Consider the following 17,629-nt stretch of genomic DNA (forward strand, 5'->3'; position numbering starts at 1 on the left):
AATTGCAGCCATCTAACACTGGCTAGAATAATGCATCTGATCAAGATGTTCAGCAAGGTTTATGCAGCTTCTCTTTCAAAGGTTCTGTCCCCTTTCCATCTGTCCTGGGTTCAGCAGTAGCAGTCATTTTTCTCCTCCTTGGTAGCTGGTGCAGTGCTGTGTTTTGACTTTCGGCCTGGGAACAGAACTGATAGCGATGTTTTGGTTTGGCCAAGGACTTTGTGAACCTCATGCTCTGCCAGGGAGGAGGGGAAGCCAGGAGGAAGCAGAGACAGGACACCTGACCCAAACTGACCAAAGAGGTATTCCATACCACAGCACGTCATGCCCAGGAGGTAACTCGGAGTTAGCCGGAAGGGCTGGGAGACTGCAGGGTTGGAGGAGGTATCGGTCGGAGCTTGGTCGGGCTTGGGGGGCGAGTTATCGGTCAGCTGGTGCTGAGGTGTTGTATTCTCTTCCCTTGTTATTTCCTTTGTCATTATTATCATTGGTGGTAGCAGTAGTGATTTGTGTTATACCTTAGTTACTAAACTGTTCTTATCTCAACCCGTGGGAGTTGCATTCTTTTGATTCTCCTCTCCGTCCCTCCGAGAGCAGGGGGAGGGCAAGAAAGGGGGGGAAGTGAGCGAACGAATTGCCTGACTGGGTTTAAACCACGACAGTTCTTTTTGGCGACCAACGTGGGGCACAAAGGGTTGAGATAACGACAGATTTGACTGGATTAATAGTCACTCATCACAATGCTGATTTATTGGCTCTCAGAGGTGTTCTTGTTGATCTCACAGCTTCAGACCGTTGTAACTTACGTAGAGCCGGTATTTGGTGTGTTAGTGTTTATCAAGTGTGGGGCCTGGGCTAAGGTTCTTGTCTCACTGTGCTTTATGGCAATGACTTGTAATACGGGCGGGCTCCAGCAGCAGGGCGGGACGGACGTGGCCGTGGACTTGTACCTGGCCGTCCGGCTGCTCTTCACCGTCCTGGCCCTCGCCCTACTCTCCATCTTCGTGAGGCTGCGGGGAGCCGAGGGGGAGCGGCCCCGGGAGCCGGCGGCAGCCGAAGCGGCTCAGGAGAGCGGTCCCGGGGACCAGGCGGCGGCAGAAGCGGGGCCGGAGGCCGCCTGGGGACGGCTGCCGGTGGAGGAGGTCGGGGCGGTCGAGGAGCGGAAGGAGGCGGCTGCCGAGCAGCGGGAGAAGGCGGCGGAGGAGCCGAGCCCCGCGGAGGAGCCGAGCCCCACGGCCGAGCCGAGCCCCACGGCCGAGCCGAGCCCCGCGACGGCCGAGAGCATCCCCCGGAAGCCGCCTGCCGAGCCCCAGGAGGATGCAGGAGACCACGCAGCACTTCCCAGCAAGGCAGAGGAGGAAGAGCTGGACTCAGGAAAAGAGAAGCTGGCGGTGGGAGAGCCGGCAAGCACAGCAGCTACACCAGCCCCAGTGACAAGTACAGCAGCATCAACTGAGAGTTCTGAAGGTTTTGAATGGCCTTTGGGTATCCTTGGGACCTGCCTGCTGATTGTGATGGGGATCAGCATGTTGGCACACATACAGAGTGTGTTCTACCCACAACCATTTTGTCTGATCTCAAAAGTTAAGCAGAGTCGGGTTTGGGTCTTGTCTGGGGTTAGACGACGATATAGGGTGACCAAGAGATTTTCCCCAAAGCTGGACAGTCATGAGTGGCAGGGTGTGTGGGACAGTATGGGCAAGTATCTAGTCCACTGGGCCCCTCCAGTGCTTTGGAAGCGTCGGAGATGGAAGGCAGCTGTATGGAGTCCCCAGCAACAAGCTGCAGAAACTGCTGAAGGGGACAGTGAATTATTTTAAGCCTGGTGGGCCCGTGGCACTTCAGGCCATCAGAGCAGAGATGCAACATAGTGATGGACTCATGATCAAGGGGTAGACTTAGCAATGGACACTATTGCCCAGGTTATTCACAAGTGTGAACACTGCACACAGTCTCTCCTGCTCTGGAAGACTGTTACAAGAGATGGAGCCTGACATGGACCAGATGGACACAGCAGCTTTATAGGGACTGGTCCCTGCACTAAGATAAGAGTGCACCAAGATAAGAGTAATGGTATATTGAAAATGTGGGATCTGAGCATGACGTGAATGGTATGGAATAAGGGGTGGATAATGTCCTGGGTTCAGCAGTAGCAGTCATTTTTCTCCTTCTTGGTAGCTGGTGCAGTGCAGTGTTTTGACTTTCGGCCTGGGAACAGAATTGATAGCGATGTTTTGGTTTGGCCAAGGACTTTGTGAGCCTCATGCTCTGCCAGGGAGGAGGGGAAGCCAGGAGGAAGCAGAGACAGGACACCTGACCCAACCTGACCAAAGAGGTATTCCATACCACAGCACGTCATGCCCAGGATGTAACTGGGAGTTAGCCGGAAGGGCTGGGAGACTGCAGGGTTGGAGGAGGTATCGGTCGGAGCTTGGTCGGGCTTGGGGGGCGAGTTATCGGTCAGCTGGTGCTGAGGTGTTGTGTTCTCTTCCCTTGTTATTTCCTTTGTCATTATTATTATTGGTGGTAGCAGTAGTGATCTGTGTTATACCTTAGTTACTAAACTGCTCTTATCTCAACCCGTGGGAGTTGCATTCTTTTGATTCTCCTCTCTGTCCCTCCGAGAGCAGGGGGAGGGCAAGAAAGGGGGGGAAGTGAGCGAATGAATTGCTTGACTGGGTTTAAACCACGACACCATCACAGGAGGAAGAATCATTTTTCAAAAATAATGTGACCCCCCAGCAGTTGTACTGGGGACATGCCTACCAGCTTCACCTCACATTTTTGGATATGAGCACAACACAGAACTGCGCTCAAATATCCAAGCGTCAATAAATCTATGTGATTCAGAAGGTTTCTGCTTCTCGTACTTCACCCTTCTTCTCTCCATTCTGCTCTTCACTATATTACCTAGAGCTCATATGGGATGCTGGGGTTTCTGCACTGGATGTCACATTTTTATCCATGTGACTACAGAGTTACTCCTCACAGAGACAGGAGACTCTGTCTGCCCAACATCCAATTTATTTTGTAGGGCAGAAAGAAAGTATTGTTTCCAAGACAACTGTCCTTAACCACAGCCTTCAGCTATAGATGCTGATCTGCCTAAGTGCCAGGTTTTTTAGACCTGTTGCCCCATTTTCTAATCTTGCAACATTACTGTTTGGTTTTGCCTAGCAAACTCAAGCCCAACAACCGTCCATATGTTAATTTGCCAAAATTTGAGGAGTCACAAGGGAAATTGCTCTTCAAATCCTTTTATCCTGTATACTGGTGTGAATTCCAACCATTCTAAGCTTTTGCTGATTGTTTAACAAACTTACGTCATCAGTTCATGGTATCTGTCTTAACCCTAACCTCTTCCTAAGGCTAAATGCATTGTTTACACTGCTGGCAGCAGCTCTTGTAGTAGGCCTGCAGGCCATACTGCGTTCAGCATCAGTATTACATTTTCACCTTTTTTCTGGCCACCATCATTGTCCTATCCCCAACAGTGCAGAGCCCCTGAACTGCTCTAGCCCTGGCCAAAGGCCACAAGCTATTCATCATTCACCATTTCCAATATTATGTCTTTCAAGCTTTAACAATGAGCTGAACTCCTCGGCTTATGATGTCCAATCTCTAACCAATACTAGTTACACTGAAGTCCTTTATCTCTATATGTAAATATGTATGTATGCCCAGGTTACCATCTGTGATCATCAGGTCCTCTGGATTCAGAACAGGTGAAAGGGGAATAAGTGACTACCTGAGAATAAATTTGTGTTAGCAGTGATCTCTTGCATAATACCCTAGTGAATGCAGGATTTATCTAGGCATATAATACTATGACCAATGTCATTTTTAAACAAAACAGACTCAGTCCCCACACCAGGATCAGTCTACAGTCTTTGGGCTGTTGAGACAATGGACATTCTTCACATGATGTTGGGCCATCAGGAACTCTGGGCTGCAAGATAAATAGATGGATAACTCTGTATATGTGTACACCCATGACAAACACAGTGGTTGAAGAAGTTCATTTTGGGCAGTTTGGAAAGCTGCCTGGGGCTTAGATGTCTAAGTTCTGCCTAAGCTTCACTGCAGGTGGAAATTTTGGTAAACAAGGTCTTACCCACTGTGCCTAAAGCCATGTCTCTTGTACTCACGAGAGAAACAGATTTACTTCCCTTTTGTCAGTGCTACAATGTCTTCTCCCAATAGTTTGGATTAACTTTCACTGTAGCTGACATACACATTTCCCCGTTTCTTTCCTTAGGAATGCAGAATCTTTGTTGCCATATGCCAAGTGTCTATGTACATCATGCCCATCCTGATGAGTGTATGTATTTGAACTGGCAGTGTGGAGAATTGACATCGGACACAAGTGATCTATGTGTCATGGCTTTGGCATGTCACCTGTCAGATGATGTTCCTTAATGAAGCCCATTCATTCCTGCCAGATGGGCCACTGATGCAAACATCAGCCTCTTCCACACATGTAGCTTTGTGTTCAAGACCAGTGATCATCTGGAAGAAACTGGACTGAAGAAAATGAATGAAGAATGAAGAAAACAGCAAAGCCCAGTTCTTCCTGAAGAGTGTGGCTGTCAGCAGTGACCCTGTAGTCTGGACTGAAACCAGTGTTATTACCTTTTTAAAATATAAACAAAGAAAGTAAATAAAACGTGTCATTCAATCCATTTAAGAAAATTCTGAAACTCATGAAATCAAAATAGTGCCGTGGAAATAAGGGATTTTGGTCTACATGGCAGCATGCAGCTTCTGTTAAATGACAAAGATATTTGCAGGGTGAAGTGGTTTATTTTTATCCTAACTTTCTTTCCATTAGTGCATTCCCTGCTGGGTTGGAGGATTATATCTATTTTGGCTTGGAGGATTATATCAATTTGTTTTGCTACAAATTCAATAAAAATAAAAGCTAAAATGACAATTAAATCCAACAAAGCCCAGCTGGAAAGCATGCAAAATTCCTCTTTTCTAATTAAAGTCTGTGCAAACCAGAGCTTTATAGAGGCATTGGGGAGGGAAGGAATAAAAGAAGCATGTTCCCACTAACACATTTACTGTAGCTACCTTTCAGGCCAAACAAATTACTGCAGAATGTTGACCCAGCACTTCAACAAGCAGCAAAGCCTGCAGGGTCTCCTTTATTTTGGGAAAGGGAGGGGAAAGTCGAGGCTGAGCACAAAGGGGGCATATGTATGCCATATTGTGCTGTTGGGTGCTGTTTAGGGCGTGTTGCCATGTGCCCTAAAGACCAGTAAAGTTAGTAGGACCTGACTTCAATGGGCTTTGGATGATGTCTCTAATGTGATTAGGAAGATGCGCTATATGCCAATTAATGTCTCTCTTCAGCCTGGGCAGCAACACCTGGCTGCTAAAACTGCTGCTTTGAATGTGGGTGAAACCCAGTGGTTTTCTTTGAACACACCATGGCAGGCTGTTGCCTTCATTTTCTCCTGCTGCTTCCCCTGCAGCCACTGAGGAAAGCTGCTAGAACTCTTAAAAAGTCAAAGAAAACCTCCAACAATCACAACAAAAAGAAATCTCACAACATAAAAAAAGTAAAATACAGATACGAGAAAAGAGAAGAGGAAAGAAAATGTGATGCATGGAAAAGACAACTACTTAGACAAAATTTTCCACTACCACAGTGTGAAAGTAGAAAGATCAATGGAGGATACAGTACCTGTATTCCTGTGGAACTTGCTGCAATATTGAATCTATGAACTAAACAAGCCATAGGCTGTCCTTCCGTATCAGTATCTTATGGTATGTATTGGTACACCAGTGAGCAATGCTGGATTGCTTTCCCTCATCTTAAACCCTACTTTACCTCTTGTTTTGGCATCGTAGCACAGTGTCAACACTTGTCTGTCACCAGTCTTATGTGGTAAGGAGACACCATTATTAATATTAGGCACTATTGTTAAAGCCACTGTTCACCTCTGTTGGACAGGAAGAATGAGATGCAGTTTCCATATGGCTAATGTGGTTTTTATATGCTATCCAGCATCAGACTGGACCTGCTAGTCATGTAATGATTGCAGAACACCAACCTGTGATACTGCTGCTCTTTGAATAGTAAACATTTTTTTATCAGTGAAATGAATAGAATCCACTTGAAAGTTAACCTTACAGATTGTGAAAGTTTTTACTTCAGTCAGAGAGGTATTTGCGCCAGTAATTTTACAATGTAAATGTTCCAGCCAGACTGCAAACACCACTTTCTCACTGGAAACATTAGACCTTGATAGCCTCTGAAAACAAGGGTTTGGGCCTCTAAAAGAAGGACTAAGCGCACTTGTTCATTCCTACATGGACTATTAAACTGCAGGCACTGACTCTGCAGTGTCTGACCACTCATCCTGGAGACAAGGGAGCAAAATGGAAGTTTGCTCTTAGAAGAGCACAGCTATGAATGGCCCAGGCTCATGTCTCAGGCATGTCCTTCCCATTGGACATTCAGCTCTGCTGGGTTATGCAACGCTGGCAGCCACAGGAGAAACACCCTCAACTGTTCAAGGAAAAGCTGCTTCTCAGAACAAGGTTATTTAAGCTGACAGAAGTACTCTTCCATCAGCATAATTAGATATACACAGAGGGGGTTGTTGGCATAGCTGTCATGATGGGAGAAAGACCTTTTTCTTCCCCACTGTTTTCACTGATATTGAGCTGTTAGCAAATTTCACTGTGAAGATGACATTTAGGATACTGAGATTATATTTTGCTTGAGCGACCCTCAAAAACGAATGACTGAGGCATAATATTGGGATTGATGCTGATTAGTTAGTTGAGACAAAAATGGTAATGAACCCTGTGAGCTCCAACTGAGTGCATTTGCTACTTGTCCTTCTCTAATAATGTTCTGGCACAAACCATCTCTCCCCAGTCCAATATGCTGGTCTATGCATAACTCCAGTAGCTAGCCTTGATGGTCTCAGAAACACAGCTTTAAATTTTGTATCATGTTCATTTCTACTCTTTGCTGTTGAAAAATATTAAATCTACCCTCAGCCACTTGATTTGCATGGTGAAAGACAGATGGCTGTGCTGGATCATTCCCAGCAGAGCAGATGTTGTAATCAATGACTCAGGTATTCTGCCAAGTTAATTAGACTCTTCCACTGATCTGGTAAAAAAGAATAGTATACTGGCATTTCAAAGGGGTCTTGGTTTTAAATTATAAGACCCTGCCAGATTGAAATATAGGTATGATGGGATGTTCTTTTAGTGCATCATATCAGATGACTCTAAAATAAAGTAGAAAGTTGTTAGGCAGATATCAACTGTTTAATAAACCAACATAAAATGTATATAGGAAAATAATCATGAACTAGTAGGGTAGAAAGACCTATGACATGTATGCTCCCATATCCAATATATTTTGTATCTTGGTGAACAAAATTCCCTTGTATCTAGTATTTTAGCTTAATTCTTTACTAGCTAAACTTTCCACACACAAATCCATGAAATACAAAGTATGCACATTTTTTTTCAGCATTTTACAATGCTATTCATAAGGCCCATAAGTAATGCTCATGGTTTGTATATCTTTTTTCTGTTTCAGAACTTGTTTCTTGATATAGGAGGAAAACATGCATGAGACACATTCCAAGTTTTTAAAAAGAAGGATTTGGATACAGTCAGTAGGCAAGTATTACATTGCTGAGAAACACACTTCAAAATAGTGTTCCTCTTTCTGGACCATATTTCTCTTTGGTGCAACACCAAAGCAAATTCTCTTTACGATACCTCAGTATCCTTACAGAGATAACAACAGAGTCTGAAAAAACATGGCTTTGTGTCGTGGTTTAAACCCAGTCAGGTAACTTGTTCACTCACTCCCAGTGAGTGGTGCTGAGCTGACAACAATCAAGGTCCGTGTCCATCTCCCCCCCCCCCTGCACCGGGGCTCTCCCCTTCCCCACTCCCGGAGGAACGGGGAGGAGGATCGAGAGAGTGCAACTCCCACGGGTTGAGACAACAGTCCAGCAACAAATCACCACCGCTACTATCAGCTAAAACAATGATAAGGGAAAATAACAAGAGAAGAGAATACGATACCACCGGCCAAGAAAGCGAGTTCCACCCGGAAGCCCGTGTCCTTCCAGGTAACTCCCAGTTACCCCCCACCCCGGGCATGACGTGCTGTGGTATGGAATACCTCCCCGGCTAGCCCGGGTCAGGTGCCCCATCTCTGCTTCCTCACAGCCTCCCCTCCTCCCTGGCAGAGCATGAGCCTCACAGAGTCCTTGGTCAGGGTAAACATCACTTAGCAACAACTGAAAACATCGGCTTCACCAACACTGTTCTCAAACTAGAAGTCAAAGCACAGCACTGCACCAGTTAACACAAAGGAAAAAACATGACTGCTACTGCTGAACCCAGGACACTTTGAAAATAAAAGTCTTCAGTAAGAAACTCACTGAGAAAGAGTCCCTGTGGTTTCGCTGATTAGCTACTTGCACTGTTAAAAAGGATCTCTGCACATATATAAGTTTACAGATATATCTATTATGGCAAACAGAGGAACTTTATTGTATGATTAGATTTGCATGTCTTCTTTAATGCTTTTTTCGTTTTTAAAACTCAGACATTTGTTTTGATTACTGTAGAAAAAATTACATTGTCCAGTACCATCTTAATGTTTAATGCTAGAGTACAGAAACAATGTTGTTCTATGAAACACTATTCCCTTACCATATTATTCTAAAATACTAGAAAGAAATAAGTGAAAGGCCTATGGCTGACATTTATTGTACCAGAGCACTATTCTTTCTGTTTAGAAACTAAGACTAATGGGCTACGTCTTCAACTGGCGCAAAGCTGTGCAGCTCCATTAATTTTAATAGAAGGATGTCAATTTCATACAAAGTAAAATCTGACAACATGACTTTCTGTCAAGCTGCATAACAGTCTAAGTGTGTTTGTTATCATGGAAGCCAGTGCTTAGGTAGTTTCAGAAGCTGTGGCATCAAGCATATCTAGCTGTATCTAGAAAGCACAAAAGCTAGTAACGTAAGGGTTACTAAAAGGCACAGACTTTACCAGGTTTCATAATACTGTAGCTTATTAGCTTGCTGTTTAATCAGCATGAACCTTCCACCTGAGTCTCTTGAGAAGGTAACAGCAGACAAGTATTTCTTGAGAAAGTATATAATTTAGTAAAAAATACCCTTTTCCCTAAGCATAGCACAACTAAGCAAGGACGGCCTCCTTGATACTCATGTCTGAGCCAGCCTCTGCAGCCAGCACATGGAAGAGCTCTCTCATGCCATCCCCTTTTGGTCCTCTCTTTGCCCACTGTTACTTGCTGACCCCTTTGCTTCCTTGCCAATGGCTTCATCCACCCATTTCCTAAGCCTTGGCTTTGCAGTTGGTGCTTGAAGAAGTTCTTGTCCTTCTTTCTGAGGCACTTTGTGGCTGCAGTACCATTCTTCAGTTTAGACTCCATAAGGGCAAAAGTACTTAATTTCTTCTTAATTCAGCCAGAAAGAAAGCTACTGCTTCCATCAGCTTATGTCTAATGTCCAGAAATCAAGACACACTAGCTGTCTACTGCTAAAGCAGAATCACAGTACTGGTTTACTTGAGTGCCTGTGTGCTGACCATGGTAGAGGATGTTTCTTTGCCTACACTTTGGCTGTCTGTATAGATGCACTGTGCTTCATCTTTTATCCAATAACAGAGACCTCAGCTGGCTGAAGATTCAGAATTTGCCTCCAGCCATAAGCACCGGTTAAACTGGAATCTGAATCCACAGCTGCTTTATATTCTCCTGACATACCAGTGACCAGTTATGAGGGCTAGTGATGAAATTATTCTATTCTCTTCCCACTAGTAAAACAGCGATGCAGCAGCCACTGACCAGGCTGACGCTGCACAAGTGTGCATGGTCCCAGCATCTTCTGTGCTAGGTCTTCTTAACAAAAGACATTTGCTGTTTCCTCAATCTTGGGGAAGGTGTGACTTCAAAATCACTTCCAGCTTGGCAAAAGAAGGCCACAGTTGAATCTTACAGAAGTGTATTTTTATCTTGTTGAGAAAATAGGTTTAAGTCTAGTTCCTATGCTATTCCTGAAGTTATTCCTCAGCAGTGTGATATCAGCAAGTAGTCCAATACAGGTCATTTCAGGATGAGATAACAGTTTCCTGCCTACTCATAATGTTTCTTAACCATTAAAACAACCCTCTAGACAGCTATCTGTCTCCTTGATGTTCTTGATGTGCTAACTCTTCACGAAGTTAGCTCTATTTTCCCACTGACCCTTTTGCTATATAATGGCTGGTGGATTTTAGTGTTTAGTGCAAATGAACTCAGCAGAAAACTTAGCTGCTGAAGCCTGCCTGGAAATGAAAGGCTCTGAAATTAAAAGTCTCCAGTACAGCAAGTGAACAGTGCAGACGGGAGGTTTGCTGGCACAAGCAAAAGCCTGTGCCAGGATAAGTTGATGCCTCTGGGGTCATCACATCCCAGCCCATCAGACAAGTAAAAGGCATCTACCTCACTGGTGAAAGGCAGCCATTCAGCACTGGAAACCTTAAAGACATTTATGGCAGTTGTTTACACTCCTCGCCCACTGTTTTCTGTTAAACACACAGTCCTTCATTCTAACTCCTTAATTTGCTGTAAAATATATGGACAATGCCAGCTAAGAGCTATAACATGTTTTCTTGCCTGACTTGGCTTTGTTATATGATCATTATATCTTCAGAGAAACTGGCACCTTGCAGGGGCTTGCTAAAAATAGGAACTTGCTTTAAACATACATCAGAAAATATGATCACTGCACAAGGGGTTTTCTTCCTCCCATAGTTTCAATTGCAATTATCCCATCCTTCCTGTTGCCATATTTTTGAGCAATATATCACACTTCCATTTTCATAAAGGAAAATCTGCGCTTAAGCACCAGTGGCTTACAGTACTAATTCATTATTTGAATGCAATGAAACTGATAATGCCCTGGTGTTGCAGCATAATCCATCACTGGAGCAAGTACACTACTAAGGTGTGTACCCTACAAGGTCCCGTAACAAGCACAGAAGATGTCTGCTTTCCAAAAGAAAAAAAAAAAAATATTAAAAAAAAATTACATTTTTCAAGAAAGCATGCTTTTTACTTGAAATTCTGTATCTCCCTGAAATTCAGGGAGATACAGAATTCATATTACATCAGTATTTATATTATGAGGTAATTTCAGGCTTATTTGAAAATGAGCTGCTGCAAAATCCAGACCTGCCATTAAAGGTAAACATAAATAATTAAAAACCAGATAATTAAAAAATTAGTGGAAAATATCAGAGCTTTGCATAGCGAAACATATGAGAAGATGTGTTCATAGAATCACAAAGTGGTTTGGGTTGGAAGGGACCTCAGAGATTATCTAGTTGCAATCCCCCTGCCATGGTCAGGGACACCTTCCACTTGATGAGGTTGCTCAAGGCCCCATCCAACCTGGCCTTGAACACTTCCAGGGGCATCCACAACTTCTCTGGCCAACCTGTGACAGTGTCTCAACAGCCGCAGAGCGAAGAATCTCCTCCTTATATCTGATATCCCCCGTTTCAGCTGAAAAACATTACCTCGCTGTCCTATACCTACAGACCCTTATAAAATGTCCCCCTCCAGATTTCAGGCCCCTTTAGATACTGTAAGGCTTCTCTAAGGTCTTCTCTGAGCCTTCTCTTCTCCAGACTGAACAACCCCAACTATCTCAGCCTGTCTGGAGAGGTGCTTCAACCCTCTGATCTTCTTCATAGCCCTCCTCTGGACTCACTCCAGAAGGTCCATGTCCATGTGTTCCCTCCTTATTTCTCTTACTTCATACATTATTATCATCACATGAATGCTTGAGAACATAAATACTTTCAATCTGACAAGGGCCCTGTGCAGTGGGGATGGGGAGCCCTTGCCTCAGGGCCAGGGCCTGGTCTGGGAGCTCTGCTCCGGCTGCCTCGGTGGTGGCAGCTTCGGCACCAGGCAGAGCCGATGAGAGGGGAGGCTGCAGCGTGGAGCTCGGGGTGCAGAAAGAGCCTGCACGGGTCTCGTGAGGCGAGGGTGCACAATGGGCAGGGCTGCGCTCGGTCCGCAGTGGTGGAGGTCCTCCTGCACTGGGGGCTGAGCTGCGGGGCACTGTCAGTAGCTGAAAGGTGTCAGGGAAGCTGAGGGAGCTGGACTGCTTGCTCCGGGCCCAGACTGGGCAGGGGCCTCAAGCGTCCCTCATAGCGCACACAGAAAAGGAGGAGGGCAGTGATCCCGGGAGCTGGGAGCTAGTAACAAAAACAAAAACAAACCAACCAAAAAAAGGAGGAAGAGGTGATTGTGCTGCTGTAATCAGCAGCGGTGCAGGCTCACCTTGAGTACTGGGTGCAGTTCTAGGCTCTACCATTTAAGAACATGAAGGTCCTTGAATGCGTCCAGAGGAGGACAGCAAAGCTGGCGACTGGGCTGGAAGGCATGGATGGCAGCAGCTTCCTGTGAGGAGCTCCTGAGGACACTGGGTCTGCCTAGTGTGGAGGAAAGGAGGCTGAGGGGTGACCTTTTTGCTCTCTGCAGCTCTTCCCAAGGGGAGGAAATGGAGAGGGAGGTGCTGATCTCTTCTTGCTGGGATCCATTAGCTAGGACGTGCGCAGGTTTTCCTGCAACACTCATGAAACACAAGCAAGTGACCCAGTTGTGTAGAAGAGTTTTAAACCCCTCAGTTAAGTATCACATCAGAAGAACATGGAGCTGTTGGAACAAGTCCAGAGGAGGGCCATGAGGATGATGAGGGGCTGGAGCACCTCCCGCATGCAGATAGGCTGAGAAAGTTGGGGCTGTTCCACCTGGAGAAGAGAAGCCTGCGTGGAGACCTCAGGGCAGCTTCCTGTACCTGAAGGGGGCCTACAGGGGTACTGGAGAAGAAGTCTCCATCAGGGACTGCAGCGACAGGGCAAGGGTTGATAGGTTTAAACATAAATGGTAGAAATTTAGGTGAGATATAAGGAAGAAGCTCTTTAAGTCTGGTGAGGCACTGGAATGTGTTGGCCAAGGAAGCTGTCAATGGTCCATCCCTGGCGGTGTTCAAGGCCAGGTTGGACAGAGCCTTGGGAGACATGGTTTAGTGTGAGGTGTCCCTGCTCATGGCAAGGGGTTGGAACTAGATGAGCTTAAGGTTCTTTGCAACCCTAGCTATTCTGTGGTTCTATATGCAGAACATAGCATAGCTTTCTGTTGTATTGTGTTCCATTCCATTTTATTCCGTTCTTTTCCATTCCCTGCACTCACAATGACTTGTACAATGAGGAGAATATTATTTACCTGAAATGCCAAGGGAATTTCCGCACCAAAAGTACTTTCAAAGACACAAATCAGAATGGTTACAGGTGTAAAGAGTATTTATTTGGAAATAAAGTTATTTTAATTGTCTTGGTTTAGTTTAGTTTAGCTTAGTTTAGTTAATTTTAGTCTGGTTTAGTTTAGACCCTTCAGTTTAGCTGCAAAAAGCCTCCCTTGCAGCCTGACAAAGGAAAGCCAGGGCAGGAGTGGTGCTGTGGTGGTGGGAGAGAAGTGCAAGAAGAACCCAGCCAGAAAGGGCCAGGGAAGACCTGACAAGGGGTGGTGCTCAATGCTCCAGAGGACAGCAGCAAGTCCCGGGGCCACGCTGGGGCCAGCCTGGGAGTGCTGAAGGCTGCCTCCCCCCGGATGCGAGGCACAAGGGCCACCTGCGTGGAGCACGAGCCACTGCCTTTGGGACACCATGACCCAAAGGAGCCCCATGAAGAGGCTGTGCTCGGCTGCGGAGGAAGGCAAAAAAACCCCAGGGACGCTTGCTAGTCCAGCCTGGGGGGAAAAAAGCCCTTCCCCCCCCAGCTGCAGGACACGAGGGGCCACCTTCGCGGAGCATGAGCACCAGGCAATAACACAGCCAGAAAGGACCGAGGAGCCCTGACAAGTGGTCATGCTCAGTGCTCAGAGGAAGGCAAAAAACCCCCGGGGACCGGTGCCAATCTGCCCCGGGGGAAAATTCCTTCCTGACCCCAGTGCTGTCGATCGGCTACTCCCTGAGCATATGTGAGCAAGACCTGCTCCTGGTCCACACGCTGGGTATGGCTCTAAGGGGACAATGCGACACTGGCACTGCCTTTTCTGCCTCCACCTGGAGCTATCTCAGGGGCTTCCAGGTGTAGCAAAGTGCCGCTGTCATGATTAACCCTGGGGGCAAGAACCCTACCTGTGCCTGGCAGTGGGACCTATAAAGCACTGGGGGGGGGGGCACTGGGCCATCTGTGCATCCTATTTCTTATGACTACACTACACTACACTATCTCCCCAGAAGATGAGGACAGCAATCTCCCTGATGACTGAAACAGGATTTCCATCCATCCATCCATCCATCCATCCATCCATCCATCCATCCATCCATCCATCCATCCATCCATCCAATGAGCTGTGAATGTGGCCCCTCCAGGAGCTGGAATTGCAGGAGAGCACCTCCTCCAGCAGCTTCGGGCAGTCTTCTCTCCTCAGCCCCTCCAAGTAATTCCACTGGTGCCTCCAGGAATTCCTCTCGGGTGCTTTCAGGCTGCCAGCTCAGTCCTGGTGGCAGTGCCGGGCACTCTGGCAGTGGGACACGGAAGGATGCTGCCCTTATACTGCCTCAGAGCGTTGTGATGCTGCGTTTGTGGGTGCTGGCACTATGACACGGGTGTGACGGTACCCCCACAGCCCTGCCCACAGCAGCCCTGCTGTTGCTGCTCCTTCACATAGCATCCCTTGGAGAAAGGCTTTTGCTGTGCTGGCCCTGAGGCAGTGCCTGTGCTCAGGAAGCCCAAGGGGATGTCCCTGCCCGCGGTGGCCACACGCTGGACACCGCTGCTGGGTGTCCCTGTAAATCGATCTGTGTGTTCAGACTGTATCTATAAAGGCTTTTATACCACGTACAGTCATTTGAACTGCAGGACACTGTCAGTCGCTAAAAGTTGTCAGGGAAACTGATAGGGAGCTGCACTGCTTGCTCCAAGCCCAGACTGTGCAGGGGCCACAGGCATCCCTCACAGCACATACAGAAAAGGAGGAGGGCAGTGATCCAGCAACCTGGGAGCTAGTAACTAAAAAAAAATATAATAATAAAAAAAAAATTTGGACAATTAAAAGCAAAGGGCTACCTCCAAAATCTGATGTCCCCACCCAGAACTGCTTTGCAGCTCTGGTTGGGGCTAACGAGGAAATGTAGACCACATCAATGAACATCCTCCTGACGCACCAGTAAAGAGGATCACTACTGATGCTGCCAGGAAAATGTGGCAGGTCATACTAGTGGGTGACTCTACTTCAAAGGGCACAGAGGCACCCTCTGTCAGCCTGACCCAGTCTCAAGTGATGTGTGTTGCCTACCAGGGACTTGAATCAGGAATGTTGCAGAGATGCTGCCTGGTCATGTAATTCGCACTGACTATTACCCACTTCTAGTGATCCATGTGGGTGCTAGTGATGGAGATAACAGTAGCCTGCGAATCACTAAGAAGGACAGAGATCTGGGAGACGTGATTAGAGGCTCTGGGGCTCAGATAGGTTTTTCTTCAATCCTCCAGGTCAAAGGAGAGGACCCTGAAAAGGGCAGGTGCATTTGGCAGGTTAATAAATGGTTAGAACAGTGGTCCCACAGTCAGGAGTTTGGGTATTTAGAAGATGGGACTTGATTTAAGAGGCCAGGTCTACTGGAAGCTGATAGGGCCAGTCTGCCAAAGGAAGCAGAAGAGCTGCTTTGGTAGGAGACTTGCCAGGCTGTTCAAGGCAGCTTTAAGCTATATGTGTTGGGGGAGGCGGGCATCATTCCATCCCAACACTCCCAGTCAGTTGCCAGGACCTCTAATAAATGCTGGGAGTGATGTAGAGCTATTTCAGCTGCTCCAGCCAATGAGCCAACTTCATTTGGAACTCTGCTCAGATGCCTCTATACAAATGTTCATAGTATGGAGAATAAACAAGAGGAATTAGAGATGTGTACACAACTAGAGGGATATGATATCATTGGCATCACAGAAACTTGTCTGCACATGGGGTTTTCTGAATTGGTGAAAGCTGTGTCTGCGCTTCTGCTATGTTCAAATTAGAGAGCGCTATGCTGTATGAGATTAGGAGCTCCTGTCCTCCAGCACTGAGGAGCAGATACTAAACTCTTGTATGATAACAGCTTCCTCAGCATAGAGACTTGCTGGTTTCAGAAAGAAGGGAAACAGATCCACCAGGCTGCAATGAGCCAAGCATCCTTCTGCAGGTCTGGTCCTGAGGGCTGTCAGAATGGGTGACTGCAGGCATGGAGATGTGCCTCAGCAGTGAGATGTGATGTTGTGCTTTTGTAAGATGACAAACAGCTTTGGGCCCTTTGAAAGGTTTGGTTTGGACACTGAACTGACACATTAGTGTTTCCTCCCACCCAGAGGGAATTCCCACTGGGGGTGAACAGAAGAGAGACTGGGGGAAGCAAAAGGCAGGAAGAGGGTAAGGAGTGACTCTGTGGCACAGTCTGGACTAGGGGTCAGGTAACATGAACGCCTGTCCCCATTCACTAGGGCAAATACTTGGTTAACTTCATGTGACTCTTCCAGACAGGGGATATTGGAGCACCAAATAGACACCAATCATTTGCCTCTTCTTCCTCTGAAACACTGGACAGGTTTAGAAATATTCTTTATTTGTACTGTAACAGGTAGCTCACTGCCCAAATAATTATTTGTTTTAAAAGCAAAAAGACCCTTTATTATTCTGTTCTCATAACAGCCAGAGCTAGGAACTGGCACAGTACCACTTTGCAAGAACTGAGGAAATTAGGAGGGCAATTGCAATTTCGAAGAAGCCTCTTAAAGACTTCCTGTCTTTTTTATCTTGCAATAATCAGAAGTGCATTTTATCACTTGTGATATGTTCTCTCAAAAGAGGATGGAGATCATATACGCTTTTTGGCCACATTTTTATTTACTATTGTGTATACATACACAGGAGGGTACAGAGACTGGCTGGTCTCCATTCTACAAGGGAAAGACATGTTTCATTGCTGAGTTCCCAGAAAGCTACTGGGGGGAACTGGGAAGTTATTTCTCCTCTCTCTAATTTTTCTTTTTCTCCTCGATCTCCCACCTAGACAATTAAATTAACGATTATTTAATAATGATTGTTTTTAAACCCAGTGGACCATCATTTAATCTCTAAAGCAAAATCATGACTCCAGTAAGGATCAATAGACTCTCTGAGCTTCCAATAATGTAGTTAACCAACCTGCTAACATCATGTCAAAAGTGGAGTATTTTGTGTGAATGACAAACAGCAGGAATAATTAGCAATCTTTGGGCAATCTAATGACAAAGGTGATACTCTGGGATGATTTGTGACCTAATGGTGGCCAGGTGAGGGACCTGTGAGTTACCTCCCTAGAGCCTATGTGTTGCATCTTGGGGAATTCCACACTAATGACAAATTCTTCTCCTCAGTGCTGGTTTTGGCTGGGATAGAGTTAATTTCCTTCATAGCAGTCAGTAGGGGGTTGTGTTCTGGATTTGTGCAGGAAACTGTGTTGATACTTCAGGGATGTTTTAGGTATTGCTGAGCAGTGCTTGCACAGTGCCAAGGCCTTTTCTGCTCTTC

General features: G+C 46.2%; 1 long non-coding RNA gene across 1 annotated transcript in view; it reads left to right on the forward strand.

Annotated features, from left to right (window-relative positions):
• Positions 1-1,308: 1,308 nt before the first annotated feature.
• LOC133269804 (uncharacterized) overlaps positions 1,309-17,629 on the forward strand; it is a 38,887-nt gene continuing 22,566 nt past the window's right edge. The window contains exon 1 of the long non-coding RNA XR_009743549.1: positions 1,309-1,709. This is a non-coding gene — a long non-coding RNA (uncharacterized LOC133269804). The remainder of the gene's footprint in view (positions 1,710-17,629) is intronic.

The sequence above is a fragment of the Pezoporus flaviventris genome, unplaced genomic scaffold (genome assembly GCF_033815535.1).
Source record: "Pezoporus flaviventris isolate CSIRO_AGI_PZ_B2104156 unplaced genomic scaffold, CSIRO_AGI_Pfla_v1 ptg000015l, whole genome shotgun sequence".
NCBI lineage: Eukaryota > Metazoa > Chordata > Aves > Psittaciformes > Psittacidae > Pezoporus > Pezoporus flaviventris.